Here is a 4,228-nt window from a genome sequence, read left to right as displayed (position 1 = left end):
ATGAACCCTTGGTAAGGTTTTGATTAAGTAAGTTATGACTATATGATTTTAATAACATTCATGCTAATTTTCATCATGTTAATTCTATGTTAAATGTTTAGTTATGATGCTTATTATTTTCATAGGAACTTACTAAGCTTATAGCTTACTCCCCTTCCTTTCCTTTGTCTTATAGTGTCACCAAGCTAGCTCGGAGGTCAGAGATTGTCAGAGATCCACTCACACTATCAGCAATTATTTTGGTATCAATAAATTCAACGTTTTGAGCTATGGCATATATAGGGGACTTGGTCATTGTGTTATGTGTCATAATTGATTTGGACAAATGTGTTGGCTTATATTGGTTGAAAGTTCATTTTGTATAAAGCCATTTGAAATTGGCTACTATTAGTATAAGTAATTTATATGATGATGCCTTTCATAGATTTGGGAATTTACATGATTTGAATTGATGAGTATGTGATGTTTGTGTATGATAGATGGTAGCATGTCAATGATGTGTTGATGTCTTGGTTGTGGCTGATTTGGTTGTATGTATATGCTTGGATTGGTGGTATGTTATGTTGTGTAGGTGTGTGCATAAAAGGGTGGTAAAAATACGTGTGTCTAGGCCGTGTAGACACACAGATGTGTCTAGGCTGTGTGTGCTAGGCCTTATTTTTATCCACACAGTAGACACACAAGCGTGTGTCTAGGCCATGTGTGACACACGGTTTGCCCTATGGGCATGTGTTCTAGCGCTGTGTCCCTTGTACCTTAACTTTGAGAAACAGAACGCTCAGAATTGAGCACACGGGCAAAGACATGGGCGTGTGTCTCAACCGTGTGGATGACACGGCCTCAAGCACAGACGTGTGTCCTGGTTGTGTGAAGTCTGCACCTATTTTTGTGAAAATTAATTTTCCATATGGCCTAGCACACGAGCGTGTGACTTGGCCATTTGATCTTAATTTGGTCATGAGTTTCAAGTCAGAGAGTTACACGGGGTCATGACACGGGCTGTGTGACCACACAGCCTGGGCATACGGGCGTGTGACCCCTATTTTAGCAAAAAAAATTTCTAGGTGTTGCAAAATTTTCTAAAGTTCTCAGTTTAGTCACGAACCACTTCCAATGCATGTTTTGGGCCTCGTAGGCTCATATTAGGGATTTTATGAGTGTTTGCAAATGGTTTTAAATTGGACAAAAATTTATGGCTCGAAAATGTATGTTTGCTAGTGTTTAAGTCCAGTAATGCCTCGTACCCTGTTCCGGCGTTGAATATGGGTAAGGGGTGTTAAATTTAATGGTATCAGAGCTACAGTTTAGTCAATTTTTGGACTAATGTAGTGTGTTTAAGAGTCTAGCTATACATGCCATATATGAACTGTGATAGTGTGATGACTCTTGACAATTTTAAACTCTGTTTTCATATAGTAAGTGGATCTCGACCGAGCTATAGCTAATGATGTAGAAAGTAATGCGCCGGCTCCCGCTCAAGGAGCAGCATAATCTAAAAATAAACCTCCCACGGTTAGTCAAGGAGGAGGGGCTAGGGAAGCCTTCCTCCACATGATGAACAAGTGGTATTCGAAGTTTATTCAAACAAATTTGAATGCTCAACATCCTCCACCCCCTCATTATCCTTAACTGATTTCTATAGTTCCCCAAGATGTGGATTTGGTAAGACAAAATAAGCCTCTGGTTGATAAGATTCGAAAGCAAGTGGCTGAAGAATTCAGGGCTAATGTAGATGATAATCCCGAGAGAGCTAAGTTCTGGCTTGAGAATACTATCAGGGTATTTGATGAGTTATCATGTACACCCGAAGAATGTGATAAACCGTAAATTATACATATTTTTATCCCATATTTAGCACATTTATGGATGATTTCATTTTAGATTTAGTGAACTCGATGCTCCTAATCCTTTAATTTCATGTTTTATACTTAGGTGAGCATAAGAGAGTAAAAAGAGCGAGAAAAGGGCCAAAAACGGTGAAAAGGGACCCATGTGGGAAATCAACACGGCCTGGACTTTCTCACACAGGTGTGTCACATGGTCGTGTCCCTTTGGCAGGATCTAAGTATGACTTACACGGGTAGACTACACGCTCGTGCCTGTTCAACAGCCTTGACCACAAGCAGGAGTAATTGCACACGGGCGTGTCCCTGCTGAGCCCAAGTATAAACCTATTTGGAAAAGGCCAATTTTGGGGGCTCTTAGGCATTCTAAAGCCTATTTAAACACCTAAGGAGGCACTTAGAAGGGGAACGCATAGTAGAAAGCAAGGAATTACTTAAAGAAAGCCGATTGATCCATCTCAGAAGCCGGATTCATCATCAACACTAAAGATCTCCCTTTAAATTCCTTCAAGAGTTTTGGGTTGTCTTATGTTTTGTTATCTTTATGCTTCTGAGATGTTTTCTTTTTCAATTATGAACTAAACCCCCTAAATACCTAAGGGGAATGAAACCTAAGATGGATCTTGTTATTATTATCTGAACTGTATGATAAATATTTGATTTGTTCTTAATTATGTGTTCTCAATTCTTGTTTTAATATTCCAAGATATTCATTCAAGTTAATGCTCTTATTCAGATGAGGAATAGACCCTGGCTAAGAGTAAAATTGTCATAATTAAGCGGAGTTGATTGCGCACCTAGAGATAGGGTGACAAGATTTTGCCAGATTAGGGTGAAACCTAATACGGGAATCCATAGATCGAGTTAATGCAAGTCTAGGGTGTTAATCAGAAAGAGATTTTAATTATTCAACCTAGGGTTAGAAGTTATTAGTCTCGAGATATATAATAATATAACTTAGGGATTTCTACGGATCAAGTCAAATGAATAAATCGTCTAATTCAGAGTCAAATAACAAGTGAAGTTTAGGTGGATTTTTTCTTAGGTATTGTCTTAATCAATCGAATTTTCCCAAAAGTATTTTCCCAATTTTTCTTTCTGTGCATTCTAAGTTAGTAATTAGTTTAGATAACCAAACCTCTTGATTTTTAGGCTAGATAATAAAAAGGAAGTAAATACTAGTACTTGTAGTTCCTTTGGGTTCGACAATCCGGTCTTGCTAAACTATACTACTGTTCGATAGGTACACTTGCCTTAATCGTGATAATAAGTTAGTCTCAAGAACGATTCATTTATAAATTTTTAAAACCTGTCACGAATATCACGCATCAAGTTTTTGGCGTCGTTGCTGGGGAACTAGGATATTAGGAACACCCAATTTTTATTACTTTAACCATTTTACTTTTTTTTTTGCAATTTAAATTTTTATTTTCTTTTCTAATTTTTCATTTATTTTCTTTTGATAGGTTTTTCTAGTTTATGAGCAGAAGAAACCCGTCAGGACCACTACTTTTTGACGGTGAGATCGACCGCACAGTTCGAAGAAACCGACGAGAAATAAGGTAAAGCCTAAGATACATAAAGGACGAGCAAGAGAACGATACTTCAACCACAACCGAGGAGATGGTTGAAAACCAAGAAAATCCGCTACCTCCTACGATTGCTACTGATCCAGTAAATGAGAATCCTGCTTCATGCACTATGTTTGATTATGCTAAACCTAATTTAACATGAACTGAGTCAAGTATAGTTAGACCTACTATTGCTGCAAATAATTTTGAACTGAAACCTAACACAATTCAAATGATACAACAGTTTGTTCAGTTTGATGGTTTGCAAGACGAGGATCCCAACGCTCACTTGGAAAATTTCTTAGAGTTTTGCAACACTTTTAAAATCAATGGCGTTTCTAATGACGCCATTCGATTCGGTTATTCCCTTTTTCGTTGAGGAATAAGGCTAAACAATGGTTGAACTCGTTACCATGAGGGTCAATCACTACTTGGGAATAAATGACTGAAAAGTTTTTATTCAAATATTTTTCGCCAGCTAAAACAGCCAAATTACGTAATGATATCTCCTCTTTTGTGCAGATGGAATTAGAAACACTCTACGATGCATGGGAGAGATACAAGGACCTTTTGCGAAAATGCCCTCACCATGGGTTACCACTCTAGCTACAGGTCCAAACGTTTCACAATGGCCTGAACCCTTCGACTCGATAGATGATCAACACAACCGCTGGCGGAACTATCAATAATAAGACACCTAAAGATGCTTATGAATTTATAGAAGAGATGTCACTAAATAACTATCAGTGGAAAGTCATGAGAAAAAAGCCAACGAAAATAGCCGGCATTTTTAACCTCGATGCGGTTACTATG

At 37.9% G+C, this 4,228-nt stretch overlaps 1 non-coding gene across 1 annotated transcript; it reads right to left on the bottom strand.

Annotated features, from left to right (window-relative positions):
- Window positions 1–3,904: 3,904 nt before the first annotated feature.
- Window positions 3,905–4,011, bottom strand: LOC121205951 (small nucleolar RNA R71). The gene has a single exon (XR_005901025.1). It is a non-coding gene; the product is annotated as a small nucleolar RNA R71 (small nucleolar RNA).
- Between the last annotated feature and the right edge of the window lie 217 nt (window positions 4,012–4,228).

The sequence above is a fragment of the Gossypium hirsutum genome, chromosome A08 (assembly GCF_007990345.1).
Source record: "Gossypium hirsutum isolate 1008001.06 chromosome A08, Gossypium_hirsutum_v2.1, whole genome shotgun sequence".
Classification (NCBI taxonomy): domain Eukaryota; kingdom Viridiplantae; phylum Streptophyta; class Magnoliopsida; order Malvales; family Malvaceae; genus Gossypium; species Gossypium hirsutum.
The sequence above is the reverse complement of the archived record's forward strand: the minus strand, read 5'-3'. Positions and strand labels throughout refer to the sequence as shown.